This window comes from Protopterus annectens, chromosome 1.part0 (assembly GCF_019279795.1).
Source record: "Protopterus annectens isolate FY-2018-M chromosome 1.part0, PAN1.0, whole genome shotgun sequence".
Classification (NCBI taxonomy): Eukaryota; Metazoa; Chordata; order Ceratodontiformes; family Protopteridae; genus Protopterus; species Protopterus annectens.
In genome coordinates, this window is record NC_056725.1 from 1214947735 (window position 1) to 1214967225 (window position 19491).

Here is a 19491-nt window from a genome sequence, read left to right on the forward strand (position 1 = left end):
AAAACAAGAAACACAGTCAAATTAAAAGATAAGCACATCCAAATCAGCATCTGTCAATGTAGCCTGTCACATCACGTTTTTAATGAAATGTGGTAACAGTAGTCAGAGTACAACGGAAGCAAAGACGCAAGAGAGATGAAGTCAGTAACCCCCTCTACCACTGAATTCTAAATGTTTTGCTATATAGTGCATTTATTATGAAGAAAGGCATATATTTGTCATAAAATACCCACAATGATTGATATACTGGTACCAAACTTAACTCCAATTCATCTACAGGATCAAGTCAACAGTTGGTACATCCCTGTCACCAAAAGCAGTCTTCTGGTGGACATTTGCATAAATGTAAGTACAGATAAGTGAGGTACTCACCTTAACAGGATCTTTGAAAGAGAGAGAGAGAGACCGTATTTCAGCAGTGTCAAATCATATGGGTATTTTTACCCTCCATGGTGCCTTTGTCAGTGCAGTTTTTCTAGCAAAGAATGGCATCACACCAGGAACAACCAATATTTCTGTAACACCCACACCATCAAATCTAACGTCAGCTCAAGTCATAATCCATCTTCAGTTCTTTTATGCAAGAAATCACCACCCCTCCGAGTTACTAAATGAGGAACCGCTTCAGTGGTTTATGAACTTCATAAAAAGTAGAACCAAAATACATTTTAACTAACAAAACTTGGCTCACACAGCAGGATGGTCTACATGATGAAATGCTTTTCTCTCAAAGATCAAATTATAAGAAAAAGTTATGTACCTACCATAACGTTCCATGTTAGTTGTCTTCTTCTCGCCTTCTTTCTTGCTGGTTAGGTTCGGAGCAGACACTCGGCTCCGACTCGGCCATTTTCTAAAGCTTGAGAGCTACTTACTGGCTCGAGGCCTCCCTATATCCCACAATGCCTGGCGCTAGACCCCCAGATCTCGTTTGGAAGACCTAACACCAAAATAATACAAGAGGACAACTGTCCCAAAAGCAAGACTTCAGCTAGAGGGCTGAAGAAAAAAGTAGAGGACATAAAAATGGTAAAGACTCAGCCAGTGACAAGACTCGTAGTAGAACTCTTCTCGGTCCATCTAGGCTAGGGGGATGGAGGGTGGGACGCAAGAAAGAAGGCGAGAAGACAACTAATATGGAACGTTATGGTAGGTACATAACTTCTTAATGTTAAGATGTCTCTCTCACTTTCATTCTTGCTGGTTGGGACAGCGCCCCTAACACCTTAGTCCTGGGTGGCTCATCGGAACAGACTCTTGAGCACAGTGGAACCAAAATCAGCTCTACTCCTAGAGGCCACATCCAATTTATGTGAAATGAAGGAACGAGGGGTGGCCCATGTGGCTGCCGTACAAATTGGTAGTCTTGCTTGAAGGGCTACCGACGTAGCTAAAGCCCTAGTAGAGTGGCCTTTAGGTTTAGCAGGGAGATCTTTATTCCTCAACTGATAAATAAGGGTAATAATCGAGGACAACCACCCGGATAAGGTTACTTTAGACACTGGTTGACCCTGCTTACCCTCCGCATAGGACAGGAGGAGTTGGTCTGATTTCCTTATTTGCTCAGTCCTATGCAAATAGAAACGTAATTGCCTATGAACGTCCAACTGGTGTAATTTGTGCTCAGCTTTGTTGGAATAATTTGGAAAAAAGACTGGCAGATCGATGGATTGATTCAAATTGTTCTCGGAGGGAACCTTAGGAAGGAACGAAGGATTAGTCCTGAGTGAAACTCTATCCTTATGGAAAACTAGATAAGGAGGACGAACACAAACGGCTTGAAGTTCAGAAACTCTCCTCGCTGAAGTAATGGCCACCAAAAAGAGGGTTTTCCAAGTAAGCAATTTCAAGGAACAGGAAGCTGCCAGTTCAGAGGGAAGCAGTATCAAGGAATCTAGGATCAAATTTAAGTCCCACGGAGGCGGGGGATCTCTCACTGGAGGCCTGAGCAAGATTGTTCCTTTCAGAAAGGCTTTGCAAAGCTTATGGGACATGATGCTGGTTTCTGACAGGCCCGTATGGAAATTAGAGATTGCTGCTAATTGAACTCTAATGGTGGCCGACGAGGAGCCCGCTTGAAAAAGTTCTGCTAAGAAGTCTAGAACGTTATGGACAGGGGCCGTGAAGGAATCTATATTTCTAGCCTCTGCCCAGAAAGAGAAACGTTTCCACTTACTAGCATAAGTCTTCCTGGTTGTAGGTTTGTGCGAAGAAAGGATAATCTCACGCACTGAATTGGAAATACTGGGAAGCCTGGCTAAGGTTGGAAGTGGAGCGCAACCAAGTAGTGAGGTTGAGAGACTGAAGAGACTGATGCAGCCCACCCGACTGATGGATCAGGTCGTCTGGAACTGGGTCCAGATTCCAAGGCTACACTAGAAGGTGACGATGCAGGAATGGGAACCAGATTTGTCGAGGCCAGTAGGAGGCAGTGAGGATCATCCTGCAACCCAGCACGGTAGCTTTCTGAATTAGTTTGGGAATTAGTGGAAAGGGTGATAATGCATACAGAAGTCCCTGGGGCCAATAGTGAACTAGAGCATCTCTGGGGGAGTGTCCAGGAAGAGGGAAGAGATTGAAGAAACTGTCGCACTTGCTGTTGAGAAGAGTTGCGAAAAGGTCGCAGCAAGGCTGACCCCATTTGTGGAAGATTCTGTCCGCTACTGTCCGGTTGAGAGACCACTCGTGAGGCATGAGAATAGCTCTGCTTAGCCTGTCTGCTATGACGTTGGACTTCCCAGGGATGTGCGTTGCTGTCAGAAACCGTTGAGAGGAGATCACCCACTGCCATAGTCTGAGTGCTTCTCGACATAAGGGATATGACTTGGTTCCGCCCTGCTTGTTGATGTACCACACTACAGACATATTGTCTGTCTGAATTGCAATGGTCCCAGTGGGTAGAGTTTTCTGAAGAGCTTGCAACGCTAAAAGCACCGCCCTCATCTCCAAGACGTTTATGTGCAAGTGGTACTCGTGGGGTTGCCAGGTGCCTTGGACAGTCCTGCCCTGAAAAAGCCCCCCACCCCCCCACCCGATCAGGGAGGCATCCGTGGTCACCGTGGCAACTGGAGGAGGAAGGACAAATGGTCTGCCCTGGGGTACTGATGGAGAGACCATCCACCAAGCCAAGTGGTCTTTGCATGACTGTGTGATTATTATCTTGTGAGACAAGGGAAGTTTTTGAAAGGACCATTGGGTGAAAAGCATCCACTGAAGAATCCTCATGTGAAAACGAGCCAGGGGAACTAATATGATAGCTGCTGCCATGAGACCTAAGGTTTTTAGGACGGATCTGGCCTGAATCTTTCTGCATCCTAATAAAACCTGTACATGTCGGCGAATGTCTGCCACTCTGTCTACTGGAAGCCTTGCGGACAGATCTTTTATATTTAATCTTGTGCCTATAAAGGTTAAAGGCTGACAAGGTGACAATGCAGACTTTTCGAAATTTATTGAGATACCTAGGTTGGAGCATGTTTGGATGGTATAATCCCTGGCTCTGAGCAATTGATGTCTGGTGGTAGCAGTAAGGAGCCAGTCGTCTAGATATGGAAACACCTGGAATCCTTGCCGTCTCAGGTGAGCGGTAACCACTGCCATGCATTTGGTGAACACCCTGGGGGCTGTGGTGAGACCAAAGGGCAGGGCTCTGAACTGATAATGACTGGCTCCCAGCCGGAAGTGGAGAAACCTTCTGGAACGCCTGTCCATTTTGATGTGGTAGTACGCATCCTGAAGATCTATGGAGCACATCCAATTTTCCTGACCCAAAAAGGGTAGAATGGACTGAAGCGTGACCATCCGGAACTTCGTTCTTTGAACAGACTTGTTTAGTCTGCTGAGATCCAAAATGGGTCTCCAGTCCCCTGTCTTTTTTGGTACCAAAAAGAACTTCCTTGCTGGTCTGCTGGGACTTGTTGGATGGCCCGTTTTTTTTAGCAGTCTTGAAATTTCTTGTACTGCCTGTTCCCTTAGACTGGGAGGAACCATCTGGGATGGGGTTGTTTGATTTTAAGGGAGTGTGGACAAACGGGATTTTGTAACCTCCGGATATGATAGACTGTACCCATCTGTCTCGAGTGATGAGATACCAGGCTTCTAGGTAGAGAGACAACCTTCCCCCGACTGCCTCCGAAGGCGGACAGCCGGGCAGCCCCTCAGGGGTGCTGGAAGGGCTTGTCAGAGAGATTCTCTGCTGCCCTGATTCTGCGGACCCCCTCTGCCCCGCGGGCGGCATCTATTGTTGTTCCCTCCTCTGCCTCTGGAGGGAAACTCGCCACGTGTGTCAGGCACGGCTCCCTGGGGTTTCTGGAACCACATCTTCCCACTCTTCTGACCCTTAGGGTATGGTCTAGAGGGAGTGGAAAAACGGACTCCAACGGCAGAGAGAGTATTGCCTTCCTGGTAAGTGTATCTTTCACCTGAGGTCCAAACAGAGCCGAACCATCAAAAGGGGTGTTGGTGAAAGACACCTTGAAGGGATCAGCGAAGTTACATAACCGCATCCAGTCATGTCTTCTTAAAGCCAAGCCTGTGCCTGCAGCTCTACTCGTCCCATCAGCCGCATATGAAATGAGCCTCATGGAGGAGTTAACGATAAAATTAAGAGTCGCCAGCTAGGAGTTTATCTCGTCTTCAGCCCCCGCAGCGGATGGATCTTGCAGGGTATCTCCTAGCTCCTTGAGGAGATCCCTCTGAAGACGGGTGAAGTGGCACAAATAATTTAGCGACCACATGGAGAAGGTCACTGAGGAAAACATCTGCTTCCCGTATCTATCCATTGTCCTAGACTCTTTATTAGGGGGATGGACAGATACAGAAGTGTCAGCCAACTCCTTTTTCGTGGCAGCTGCTACCACCATGGCATCAACGGGGACACCCTTTGTCAGAAACTGATTATCTAGGGGGGCCGTAATAAACTTAGTGGGCCTGCGAGGGGTTGGTTCCAGTGTGTCCGGAGCTGACCACGCCTTCCGAGCCACCACTTCCATTAATGGATCGAAAGGCGGAGACACCCAGGAGGTGGAGGGGCGAGAACCAAACGCATCCAAGTATACCGACTCGTCCTCAGAAGGGTTAAGGGCAGACCAGTTCCCCCTCTGCTTAAGGATTTCAAGGATGTCTGAGAAAGAGACATCTTCAGAGGGGGATCTTGGGGACCCTTCCGAATCCTCCAAGTCAGTATCTGACGTGACCCACTCTGGGGAGTCAACATGCTTCCTCTTACATTTCCTCTTTCGAGGGGCTCCTCTGAAATCTCAGGGGAGGCCTCGGAAAAGGAAGATACACCCAGTGGGGTGACCTGGAGCATTTGATCCCCTCGCTTGGGGTCTGGAGGAGGGGCAGAGACTGAAGCAGGCACCCTGGGGGGAGGAGCTGAAGGGGCTGATCGAGGTGCAGACTCAGAAGTCAGCACGCTCATGACCTCGAAGGTGCCCCTGTCCGGCAGAGGAGAGAGCCCCCACTCAGAGGAGACTGGAATCCTCTCCGGCACCGGAAGGGACAGCTCCGAGGCCGATGTAGGAGCCGAGCTTACCTGCACCGAGGCTCCGAGAGGGAGAACAGGGTCAGACAAGGGTCCGATGCCACTCGCCCCCTCGGAGCCGACGAGGGAGTCTCGGCATCCAAATCCCTCCAAGGACGGAACCATTGAAGAAATCAGAGCCGAAGGAGCTGAAAGGGGAAGCATCGGCACCGGTTTCCAGGATCAGAGCCCCAACAATCTTCGGCTCCGAACTGACAGGAGGAGTCGGAGGAGGAACTACTTCAGAAAAAGGAGCAGCCACAGCCTGATGAGGAGGGCTAGTTAACATTTTAGCCAGGGCCTGCGATTTGAGGAGTCTAACCTCTCTCTCCAAGTTATGATCAGACAGCCTCAAGGACCGAGAAGAGTGGGACCTATGGCTTCATTCAGACTGTAGCAAAGGTGATCCCGGAGCTGAGCGAATCGACTCCAGGGATAGTGACCTGGACCGCTTACGGCTCCCTGACGGCTCCGGCACCAAGGTCAGAGCCAAGAGAGATTTTGATACTTCGGTTCCGACCGGAACCGAAATTGAAGCAGACGCTCCACCTGGCGACGGCTCCATACTGGGAGCCGACGGCTTGGTGGGCTTAGAGGTTTTCGCTGGCTGAGTCTTTGCCGGAGACCCCTCAGGTTTTAGTAACCCCCTGAGAATTAACTTGTTCCTACGCTCCTGCAGGACTCTCGGACTAAAGGCATGACGTACCAAGCAAGAGTCCTGCAGGTGTAGGGAACCCAAACAATAAACACAAGAAGTGTGACCATCTGTCAGAGACATTTTCTGACAGCACGAGTCACACTTCTTGAACCCTGATACCTTGGTATCCTTTGACATGTTATAGATAAGGAATACCGATGGATGAATTTTAGACTAGTGCAAAAAAACACACACACTAGTCCCACACCTTTACACAAAAATTTAAGGTAACTATACTAACAAAACCTAAGAGACTATGATCTTAAACTACAAAGGCTAAACACTACTTCCTACTGAAAACAATATAAAAAGGAAGGGGATAGCCTCTAACTTAAACGGCCTACTTAGGGAGATGGGGGGGAGGGGAGAAACTCTCTAAGTAAAAACGAGTTTCCTAAGAGTCAGAAAACACAGGGAAACTAAGACTAGTCTATAGTACTACTCTGACTTAACAAAAAATTTGAAAAGTATACACTAACAGTTTAACTACTAAAAATACAAAAGATTAATACGACCTGAGCCAGTGAAGCACAACCTCGTAGCTGAAGCGGCAAACGAGATCTGGGGGTCTAGCGCCAGGCATTGTGGGATATAGGGAGGCCTCGAGCCATTAAGTAGCTCTCGAGCTTTAGAAAATGGCCGAGTCGGAGCCGAAGGTTGGCTCCGAACCCAACCAGCAAGAATGAAGGCGAGAGAGACAACTTAACAGTACAAGCGTCACACTCAAACTGGACTACCTTACTTTAAGAGAAATATTTCATCATTTAGACAAATCATATGAGTATTCTATTCCAATACATTCTAAGAACTGATAATCCTGGAAAGGGGGAGGAAGTCACACGGCCAGTTCAGGACAGTCCTAGGAAATTCTGTCCTCTTCTGAGACTGGCAATCCAAATTACAGTGCTTGATAAATGCTGAAATATCTGAGACTGGCAAGCCAAATTACAGTGCTTGATAAATGCTGAAAAATCTGAACACATTCTGCCCAGTAGTAGCTCCACAAAATATCCCTAGCAGATGCATCTTTGAAGTATGCATGTCAGATAGTGGCTGACATTGTGAAGTATGCCTCACTATAACCACCATCACAAAGTTTTTTTTTCTTAATGACTGTTTTATCAAAAATAAGAATAATTCACTCATTACACTTCATTACTTGCTTCACCAACTCAGGGCTAAAGGAAGAAGAAACCTTTCCACAGAATGTGGAAGGCATAAAACAGGAAACTAGCATTCGACAGGATGGACAGCCACCCCCTGCTGCCCACCTAATACATGCTAACTCTAAGGATAAACCCTGCACCTTACCTTCATAGCCGGCCTTAGGCATAGGCCAACTAGGCGGCCGCCTAGGGCGCCTCTTTAGTAGGGGCACTTTTCCAGTATTTATTTGGTGTAGGTAGACCAGGATGGGGGCACTGGGTGGTGTGGTGGGGGGTACTGTGGTGCCCTTTTGCCTAGGGCACCAGCTGACCTAAGGCCACTCCTGCTTACCTTAGAAAAACCTTTCCATACATTACCACTCCTCAGACAAATATGTGTGAATGTGTGGCAAGGTTTTGGTGATATAATCTCAAACGGAAATACACACACACACACACACAAGTAAGCTAAACTGGCTTGGAAGTGCCAAGCTCATGCCCCTGGTCATGGCTATTTGAATGCCTTGCAAACCTCCACATGCTTCGTATTGAATGGCGAATAGGAACCACTATTCCCTCCCTCCTCCAGAAACAGTTTCTAAGACTCACTTACCTGTTTTTACAAAGTCCAGCTGTTGAAGAAACAAAACTATTTTTGGCTAGCAAAGAGGAAAATGTCTGAAGTCTGAAAAAATGGGAATGTGGTGATGGATTTCTAAGATGGTTTGAGTCCTCATTACCTACAAGTATAAAACTTCTTTGAAGCAAATGAATCATGCTTCCATTCCTTAGTTATCTTTTTCTGGTACTTCCTGAAGAAGTATCTCTTACAGAATTTGAAATTTGCAACATACGCTCAGAGTTGAGTCTCAAAAATGTCTAAATTCTATCGTCAACTTCTCCTTTTCTCCAGATCACATACTAGTTGATATGCCTTGGCCCCCAAAGAGTCACAACAGCATCCAGCAGGGCTGTATTGACATATTCAGGATAGGTATGTATCATGCATGATCCTTTGACATCAGAAAGAGCTACTCTACACAATGCATCCACGGTACTGCAATTACTCATGGCTATATGTAAACCAAGTTCATTAACTGTTTTATTAAGTTTAACGATTTTACCAATAGTTTTCCTTTTTGGCAAATAACTCGTCATCTATTGTAAAGTTATCACCCGGGCAGAAATTAAACTGTCTTGTTAAATGAGCTCTCTCAATACCAGAGGTGGCATATGCATTTTTTTTTACCATACCAGTCTAACACACTGGCCCTTCTATTTAATGGCACAGCCCACATAAAACTCTCTTCATGGGATTTTCTGACAGATGCACCCTCCTAGGACACGATTCTTATACTTACCCAGGTTGGTGGTCTCTCTGGTCCCAAAGAGTTGTGGGTATCTACAGCATGACGTTTGAATTTCAGAATGTTTGGTAGTGCCCTCCACAATATCATGTATAAATTACTGACCCTAGCTAGTGACTACTGAGCCTTGAGACATTCAAGGTACCTACCTTAAGGAGAAACTCTTGTCAAACCACATACACAATTTTTTCATGAGGTCACCATTTCTCAAATGTAATGTCATCAGGAGATGAAACAGATGAAATTGAAGAAGCACCCTCGTCCTTAGTCAGAGGAATAAGGGAACTGAAATAATGGCCTCATTCACATATCACTAGATCTATAAAAAAGGCCATCCTTGACAAGCCTTGGTAGAGTTCAACCTTTTCACTAATCATAATTTAGTAAAGTTTCAAGAAATTCCATCACTCCGTGAAGTACATATTGCCCATTCTGATAAAATTCTTGGTGAGGCACAACAGATACAGAAGTATTACTGTTTAACATGCCTACCAGTAGCCATGTAACCTACAGTAAGCACCTTCCTGCAAATCAAGAAATCACCATAAAGATTTGCACTTCTACGGTTAATAAGTAAAAAGAAGTTATGTCTTACCATAACGTTCCATCTGTGTTATCAAGCTCGCATCAGCCAAAAACTCTGAGCCAAGGTCCTACCCAGAATGCTCTGCTCCCCATTACCTCAGATCAAGTTTTCAAGTTGATAGATAAAAGTAGAGGCTACCTCTGGTCACAACAGACTTACAACCAAGGAGTACATGAGATCAACCAAGAACCTCCGGAAGGAGGACGGAGGCTGGGAAGTAATGAATGAATGAAGATCAACAACAAAGATGGAACATTATGGTAAGACATAACTTCTTTATCTGATGTTGGTAATCTTCATTCATTCCTTACTGATGGGATAGAGTCCCCAGCTACCCATATTCCTGGGTGTCCTTCATGGAAGGACATTCCTGAGCACCATGGAGCTAAAGGAAGCTCTACCTCTGGAGGCCAAATCCAATTTGTAATGAAGACTAAAGGTATGAGGTTTGGCCAAAGTTGCAGCTGAGCAAATATCATTGAGGGAAGCCTTAGCATGGAAAGCTGCTGAAGTTGCCATAGATCTTGTAGAATGGGCTTTGACTCTATGAGGCAGGGTGAGATTGTTTTTGCTGTAGATAAAGGTGATACAATTTCTCAACCATGAAGCCAAATGTAACTTTTGATATAGGATGACCCTGTCTAGGTCCAGAAAAAGCCAGAAACAGTTTGTCTGATCTAAGGGTAGATTTTGTTCTGTCCAGATAAAATTGTATTTGCCTATGAACATCCAAGGAGTGCAGGCAATACTCTCCCTTGTTAGAATGGTTGGGAAAGAACACTGGGAGATCAGCATACTGGTTGACAGTGGGCTCTGACACCACTTCTGGTAAAAAGGTAGAACTGGTTCTCAGTGATACCCTATCCTTATGGAAGATAAGATAGGGAGGTTTGATGCATAAAGCATGAAGTTCTGGCAATCGCCTGGCTAATGTGATTGCAATCAGAAACAAAGTTTTCCACGAGAGATATCTTACATCACAAGAAGACGCAGGTTAGAAGGGTGGAGCTGTTAAAGCTTGCAGAACCAAAGTCAAATCCTAAGGTTGTACGGGTTCTCTAAAGGGAGGTTTTAAGTGGATAAGCCCTTTCAAGAAAGTCTTAGAGTGTGTGTGACATAGGTTCATAGGTTGGTACAAGACTATCGGCCCTAGGGCCTACACAAGCCTAACCAAACAATTCCCCGGATATTTCTTCCCACAATATTTACTTCCCCGGACCCCTGTCTACCAGGGCAACTGACGTGATCCCCGGGGTGAATTTCCTATCTCCCATCCAATCGTCAAGGTTCCTTTTGAAGACGGCCAAGGAGGTGCTCTGCTTGACATGTATGGGCAGTTTATTCCAGAGTATGGGGAGTCTCTGGGTCAGGAACCTATCCCTCCAGCATGCTTTGTTCATTGTGATGACAAGGTTTAGATCCCTGGAGCGTGTGGCTCTGAGGGATAGGGATTTCTTTAAGTGGAGCATGTCCAACAGCTCAGGGTTTAACACGGCCTTGTATGTTAAGCAGAGATTGCTTCTGAGTAGACGATATGCCACAGAGTATAGCTGGAGTTTTTTTTAGACGGTCACCACAGGGCATCTGCTTTAGGCCTGTGATTCTTTTAGTGAGGTATTTCTGCGGCCTTTCCAGCTGTTGCAGATGTCTTGTGAGGTACATACCAAATGGGGCGTTGTACTCTATAATGGGTCTAATGAGGGAGGAGTACAGTGGGACAATGACCTCCTTTTTTCTGGATGAAAAGCCCTTAGTGATGAAGTGTGCCACATAGAAGGATTTGATGGCTGTTGTGGTGATGTGGTTATCGAAGGTGAGACCACTGTCCACCTGTGTCCCTAAGTCTCTCAAAACACTTTCGGTGTTTAGTGTACTGCCACCTATGTGCTAATTCATGGGTACATGTTTTTTTCCCAAAGGGGATAACTATACATTTCTTGGCATTAAGCTTGAGCCCATAGCTCTGGCACCACGCATCTGTTTCTGTAAGGCCCTTTTGTAGAATATCCACATCATTTGGGGATTCAACAATGGCTCCCAGTTTGCAGTCATCTGCGAACTTTGTTAGCCAGTGTCCCTTAGTGTTGGCCTGTACTTCAGAGAAGTAGATGCCAAACAAGAGCGGTCCAAGGACTGAACCCTAAGGTACTCCACTTGTCTGGAGCTGGATATGGAGTTGGATACTTTTACAGTCTGGGTTCTGTCAGTAAGCCAGCTGGCAACCCATCTGATGTAGGGATTTATGCCCAACTTAGTAAGTTTATCTATGATTCCAGAGTGGGGGATGGTATTGAAGGCCTTGGCGAGGTCCGGATAAGCTGTGTGGCCCGCCTTACCCTCGTCCACAGCTCTGGAGACTGATTCGAAGAAGTCAATCAGGTTCAGGAGACAAGACCGGCCCTTCACGAACCCAAACTGGGTGGGGTCCAGTGTTTGAAGGTTGCCAATGTCTTTGTTTATAAGTTCCACGATAATGCGTTCCATGTCCTTGCAGATCAGGCTCGTCAGATTGATGAGTCGGTAGTTCCCAGGATCCAAGATGGATCCCCCCTTGTGGAGTGGGATAACTGTAGCTGTGTACCACTTAGTGGGCACGAAGCCTGAGGTGAGGCTATGATTAAACATGACACTTAGGTGAGGTGCCAGTTCATTTTGTAGTTCATGTAGTACACAGCCCGGGATGTCATCTGGTCCCACAGATGCTGTATAGTGCGGTTTCTACCTGTGTGGCCATGATTACCAGAATTTGGCAATCTTTTGCTATTGAGATGGGCCCTTTAGGAGGTGAGAGGGGGGTGAAGTTGGCACTAAATCGATCTGCCGGGATATTGGCAATATCCTTGGGATCAATATATTTAATGCCATTCTGTTGCAGCTCAGAGCAGATCTGAGCATTGCCATTTAGATTCTTGACATAACTATAGAATGCCTTGTGGTTGTCTTTGGAATCTTTGGCAATTTTATTTTCTTAACTAGCTTTGGAGGATTTTTATGAGGGATCTCAGCTTTTTACTGAGGCAGGTAAGGGAGTTTTTTGCATCCTGGGATTTTCCTCTTTTCTGCAAGAGTTTCTTCCTTCTGTTGTATAGTTTGTTTATGGCAGGGGACCACCAGATTGGCTTCCTTTTTTTGTAGGAGAGCGTCTTGGTTCTATCCGGGATGGCACGATTCATGCACAAGTGGATGTGCTCATACAGTGCCTTAGTGCAGGATTCAGCAGTCGAACTTTCAGCTCTCATCTGCATGGGTGCCATGAAGTTTGTCACTTCTGACTTAAGTAGCATGAAGTTGGCTTTGGAGAAGTTTTTTTTACAGAGGTTTCCTTACTGGGGGGTGGGATGTGGATGTCGAGGGCGATTTGCTTATGGTCAGACCTGACCAATGTGGGGGTGACCACTGGTGTGGAGCATGCATCTCCCATGTTGGTAATGACCAGGTCTAGGATACTGGAGCCCCTGGTGGGACAATGGATTAGTTTATCCAGGGCGTTGGAATTTATGAATTCCAAGAACCGTTGGGAAAAGGTGTAGGTACCCGAGTAGTTTTCCCATTTAATGGCAGGGTAGTTGAAATCACCCAGTATTAGGGTGTTTGGTTGTATCCTAATATTTTCCAGTATGTTTAGAAAGGTGTAGTGCAAATCTTGGGGCATGGTGGGGGATCTGAAGCAACCTACAATTTGGATTGCAGTCTTACCTAGTGTTAGTTGCACTGTATTCCTGGGTGGCCCTCATGGAAGCCAATATGAAAATTTGAGATGGCAGCTAAATGTACACGGATAGTAGAGGCAGACACTCGAGTGGAAAAGATGTGATAAATAATCCAATGCCTCTGAGACCGAGGCTGACAAGGGGTCTATTTGCTTATCTGCTGCCCATATAGAGAACCTTTTCCATTTGTTAAGATAGTCTTCTGGACGATTTATGAGATGCAATAAGAATATTGCGCACAGGGGACGAAAGGTTTTCATGCCTGGCAATCATAGGAAGTGGAGAAACCAAGCTGTCAGTTTCAAGGTTGTTAGATTGCGTGAATCAAACCCTGTGGATGGGAGATCGACGTTGGGGATGGATTGAGGATCCAAGGTTGATCTAGCAGGTGAGGCCAGAGGAAGGGAAACCAGACTTGTTGAGGCCAATATGGAGCAATGAGGATCACTTTGTTCTTCAACTGTTGTGCTTTCTTTAGAAATTGGGAGATGAGAGGGAGAGGAGGATAGGCATAAAGAAGACCTGAGGGCCAAGCTTGGATTAGAGCGCCCCTTGGTGACTGTCCCTGAGGCGGGATCAGGGCACTTGTAGTTGGGTAGGGGAGGCAAATAGGTCGCAGCAAGGCTGGCCCCAGCGGTTGAAGATTTTTGCCACTATCAGAGAATTGAGGGACCACTCGTGAGGCTGTAGAATGCACCTGCTCAATTTGTCTGCTATCACGTTGGAGTTCCCGGGAATGTGTGTTGAAGTCAGAAAGCGGTTGTGAGCTATTGTCCATTGCATTAGTCTCAAGGCCTCTCGGCACAACAGGTATGATCTGGTACCCCCTTGTTTGTTGATGTACCAGACTACTGACATGTTGTCTGACTGTATCGCAATACTCCCTGACAGAAGGATGGAGTGAAATGTTTGCAGCGCTAGTAGCACCGCCCTCAGTTCCAGGACACTGATGCAAAAAGGCCTCTGTCTCTGACCAGGTGCCTTGGACTGAGTTTCCTCTGACATAGCCCCTCCCCCACCCAATCAGGGAGGTGTCCGTGTTCACCATGGCTATCGGTTGATGGAGGTTGAAAGAGTGAGACCAGTGTTGGGGATTTTGAGATGTCTACCAGAGTAAATCTTGCTTGCATCTCTGAGTTACACTTATTTGAAAAGACAAAGGATGTTGTAGAGGGTACCACTGAGTGAGAAGTAGCCATTGAAGAAGTCTCATGTGGAATCTGGATAGAGGAACAATGGTAATCGAAGCTGCCATTGACCCCAATAGCTGAAGTACAGATCAAGCTGGGTATTTGTGGTGACAGAGCAGCGGTTGAACTTGTTTGTCTTATTCTCTAAAGTCTGTGTTCTGGAAGGGATGCTGTGCAATTTCTCATGTCAAATTGTACCCCTACAAATTCCAGACACGGAGTTGGGGTTGTGTTGGATTTCTCCCAGTTTATAACTATTCCCAGTCTTCAAGATGTTGAGAGAGTATATTGCAGGGCATCTTCCAGTAGACGCTTGTTGGGGGCGGTAAGGAGCCAGTCGTCTAGATATAGAAACGCCTGGAATCCTTGAAGTCGTAAGTGAGCGATAACCACTGCCATGCATTTTGTGAACACTCTGGGGGCTGTAGAGAGACCGAAGGGCAGGGCTCAAAACTGGTAGTGACTGGCTCCCATATGGAAGCGGAAGCATCTTCTTGACCATTTGTTCATTTTTATGTGGTAATACGCATCTTGAAGATCTACAGAGCACATCTAATTGTCTTCTTCCAGAAGAGGAAGAATAGACTGAACTGTTCCCATTCGGAATTTCTGTTTTTACAAATTTGTTTAGTGTACTGAGATCTAGAATTGGTCTCTAGTTCCCTGTCCTTTTTGGCACTAAAAAGAACACTGAGTAAAATCCGGATCCTATCTGGTCTGGGGGGACCGTCTGGATAACTCTCTTTTTGTACCAGCTTTTTGATTTTGTGTGCTGCTGTTTCCATTTGACTGGGTGTAACATCGGGTAACACTCTTGATGAGACTGGGCAAAGATGGAAGGGAATGTGATAGCCTCTGGATATAATCCGTTGTACCCAAGAGTCTGTTATCTTTTGCCAGGCAGCAGGGTACAAGGAGAAATGACCCCCGACTGCTTCCAGAGATAAGCAGTCGGGCAACACCAGAGAATGAATCTGTGGAACCCCGGTTTTGCGGACCTGCTCTGACCCAAAAGGGTCGTCTTCCATTGGAGTTTCCCCCCTCTGCCTCTAGGGGAAAACTTGGCATGTGCATCCCGGGAAGAACCCTGTGATTTCTTATGCCAGATCTTTCCGCTCCTCTGATTTCTGGAATAGAATCGCTGAGGAGTGTAGTGTCTGACACCAACAGCAGACAAGGTCTTGCCAACTTGTTCACACCGTGTCAGCATATCCTTGATTTTAGGGCCAAACAAAGAAGCGGCCTCTATGGGGGCATTCATGAAGGAAGTCTTAAAGGAGTCCACAAAGGCACATCCAAGCACGTCGTCTGGCAACAATACCTGTGCCTGCCGCTCTAGCCTTCCCTTCGATTGCATGAGAAATAAGATGCATGGAAGAGTTGGAAATGGACTCTAGGGTGGCTATCTGAGAAGCCACTTTATCATGGACTTCATCAGAAACAGCTCCTGCCAAGGTTTCAGACAGCTGGTTGATAAGATCTCACTGAAGCCTGGTAAAATGTGCCAAATAATTCAAAGACCTTACGGTGAAAGTCGATGAAGCAAACACATGCTTCCCTAATCTGTCAATTGTTCGGGACTCCTTGTTGGGCGGATGGACAGTTTGGCTCTCTTCTGCCAAATCCTTCTTAGTAGCAGCTGCCACCACCATAGCATCTAATGTAAGACCATGTGACTAGCGGGGGGGGGGGCAATAATATTTTATCTGGCCTCTTAGGTATCCCTTCTATGGTATCAGGAGCCTTCCATGCACGCTGCACAATGAGTTGGAAGAGCTCATCAGCAGGCGAGGTGACCCAGGATGTAGGGGGCCGGGTACGAAAAGCCTGCAGGAATACAGATTCCTCAGAGGAAGGATTAGAGGGCTTCCAGTCACCCCTCTAAGGATCTCGAGGATGTCACCAAAGGAGACCTCATCAGAGAGTGACCATGGGGACCCTTCCTAGTCATCAAAATCCGTATCTTCAGTCAGTGACTCGTCAGTGGAGTCCATGTGCTTCCTCTTATATGATGCTTTGCGGGGTGCTTCCTCAGTGGGAGGTTCTGGGGAAGATTGCAAAGAGGGGGTCTCCTGAGGCTCTTGTGCCCAGTGTCTGGGAGTTGAAGCTTGTGGCAGTTGCGGCACAGAGGGGGGAGAGGACTCCGACAAATGAGCTTTGCCAGCGGAGGCAAGCGCCCTCTCCATTGCCTGGAAGGCTGGCCCGCCCAAGAGGGATGGGAGCCCGGAAACGAGTATGACAACCTTGGAACCAGGGTCACACCCTGCTCCGACGAACCTGCCCCCAGACCAGGAGTTTCAAGAGGACCGTGAACCGTAAGAGAGAGAGCATCCCTGGAAGGTGCCATAAAAATAAAAAATCGGTGTGGAGCCAGGAATGCCCTCTTCAACAGCACAGCCACTGGCCTGAGAAGAGCCTGATGCCCAGTGCACCAAAGGCCATAAGGATGATTCTGGTTCCAAAGTGAGATCCATTATTGGAGTCGGAGGGAGGGAAGCTGCTGTTGGAGTAATAGGCTTCGAGACTTGAGTGGAAGTCAAAGCAGGGGTATACGTTGGGATTTGAGGCAAAATACACTCACCTGAATGAGGGAACATGGACTTCGACGGTTGAGAGAGACCTCTGGCCACAAGCAACTGGTCAACAAGCCGCAACACATCCTGCTCAGAAAGACTCTTGGTTGACCTCACGGGGAAGGCTGATGGCGATTCTGGCCTTTGTAGGAAAGGACTATAATGACTGCTTGCAAAAGGATCCAGTGAAGGGGAATATTTGGTCGATGTCAATTCAATAGGTGCAGACCTCAGAGCAGAGGAAGTCTGGACCAAAGAAAACTGTGTGGTAAAGGTCTGCACAGAAGATGTCGGCGCCTTAGTAGTTGAAGGTGTCTGCACCGTAAAGGCAAAGGTCTGCCCCAAAGGGTACAGTGCCATAGTGGAAAGTGTCTGCACTGGCAATAAGGATGGTGTTGAGAATGACTGCACTGAAGTACATGTCGGTACCGAAAAAGTCTGTGCCGTGGAGTACAGAAGAGTCATACTTGGAGCCAAAGGTGACTGTACCAATGGTGCCGAAGGGGACTAAACCTGTATTGACGGTGCCGTTAGGGGTTGCGACATAAATGTCGGAACCATATTTGTCTGCACCGGGAACTCCAGTGCTGATATCAATAAAGGAGACATGGCTGTAGTCAGGATTATTTGGGGTGGTGCCGAGCCTGGAGCCGACAGGATCACAGGTGGCAGCGCCGGAGTAGTAATCAATTTCACCTTCTTGTGAATTGACTCTCTACGATCTCCAGAGGGAGAAGAAGGGAGTGACTTTGATGAAGAACAGGAAGAACGCCTCTTGCGTGGTTTAACAGGAGGGGGTGAGCCATCCGACCCAGAAATAGCGTCAGAGAAAGGAGACTTGAGGAGCCCTTTCAAAATTAACTTATTCTTCCTGTTGCAGAGAGCCCTGGTAGAGAAGTTTTTACAAATCCCACACGGAGGATTTACAGTCACGTGGGAGACATTAAGACAGTAGACATAAGTCATGGCCATCGGAATGCGGTAACTTATGGCCGCAATCCTTGCACTGCTTGAAACCAACGGAACTTTTCTTATTCGACATAGCTGGTGTGGAGATGCACAGTAGCAAAAGGAAGAATAATGGCTACCCAAGAAAAGGGTAAAAAGAGAAAAGGAAGGATTACCAATGATGGTAATGGGGAATTACCACAAGGTAAGAAAAAAGTGCAATAAAGGGAAAAGACTAAAGGAAGAGAGTCTAAAGTGTACGATAGGGTAGGAAAATATTAGAATAAACTTTTGAGAAAAAATTGAGTAATAATATATAAACGGTCAAAAAATTAGACACTTAGCTGAGAGAGTGGCTTGACACGGCTGTTCGGCAACACGGCAAACGAGATCTGAGGTAACAGGGAGCAGAGCATTCTGGGTAGGACCTTGGCACGAGAGTTTTTGGTTGGCGCGAGCTTGATATTGGTCAGCTCGGTTCCAAGGATGGAACAGATAACCCATCAGTAAGGAAAGAATGAAGATTAACAACATCAGATTAAACTATTACATATTTGCTTGATGTATACGGAACTCCAACAACAGAGGCTCAATAAAGGTACTGCCCATCTACGAGGAATGGAAAAAAGTTACATCTGGCCCATCAGAGAGGATCGTGTTGATCAGCTGATATAAGAATGCGTCTCCGTTATATCTTACAATGACAACCCTTCAAGCAGTAAACCACTAGGATGGAAGGAGCTGGATGATCAGAAGAGGTAGAGCTCAGAGGGTAATACCTGCTTTTTAAACAGCATTTGACTACCACAGTCATGGTCAAAATAGTAATACTTGATGGAGGTATGTGTTGAAGATCAAGAGGCTGTTGTGAAAATGCTCACAATACAGACATTTATGAAACACAGAGTTGGGAGACACTCCTCTAGGCATGTTGGCTTTGAGGACAGCAATGACCAGCACTGTCAAAGTAATAACTTTATAAAAAGCATCTTTCTCACAATCATGGTCAAGACAACCATTCATGTTGAAACCATACACTAAAGATAAAGCTGTTGCTGTTGACAAAAGTGTCTGCAATGGAGATATTTTTGAAGCATGAGCTAGAGGGAGCCACTTCTTTAGTGAGGCTGACTGACAGCAGTCACCAGCAGATTATTAGCTGCATGACGGCAAAAGATGATGCACCTGACAATCTACCTGGACAGAGTCTGCTTGACAGCTACGAGCCCTTCTCACCCTGAAACAATGGAGATGAAGATTTTAACTGTATTGTTAAACAACTGCACCCATTTCAGGAAATACCTGTACTGACGTGGAACATCTAGACTGTAAAATACTTTCTTTCTCTGCCTGATTTTCACCTGCTCAAGGAATACTACGAAATGAAAGAACTGGTTCAGAGAAACAGCTCAGAATCCACTACAGGAAGGAAATGTGGATTTATCCTAAACTGCAAGTCAAGGTTGTGAAAGACTAGAGTTATTTCCCTACAGAAGAGTTCTGAGAGCTACACAAATAAGCAATGACCACCAAGAACAGGATCTTTCAACAAATGAACTGAAATGCCACTGAGCTAGTGGACTCAACCCAGACAAAGTGAGCCTGTCAGTCATGATTTTCAAGTCCCATTGACAGAAGGGTTCTTTGAAGAATGTTAGCGATAGAGCTGTCTGTTTGGGCCACAGTGCTGTCCTCCATAAGATCCTGATGATCACAAACAGTAGACTCAAGTAACACAACCACAGTACACC

General features: G+C 46.4%; 1 protein-coding gene across 1 annotated transcript in view; it reads right to left on the reverse strand.

Annotated features, from left to right (window-relative positions):
- Positions 1–19491, reverse strand: part of MMS22L (MMS22 like, DNA repair protein) — a gene marked incomplete in the record, with an annotated part of 1809169 nt that overhangs the window by 1037353 nt on the left and 752325 nt on the right.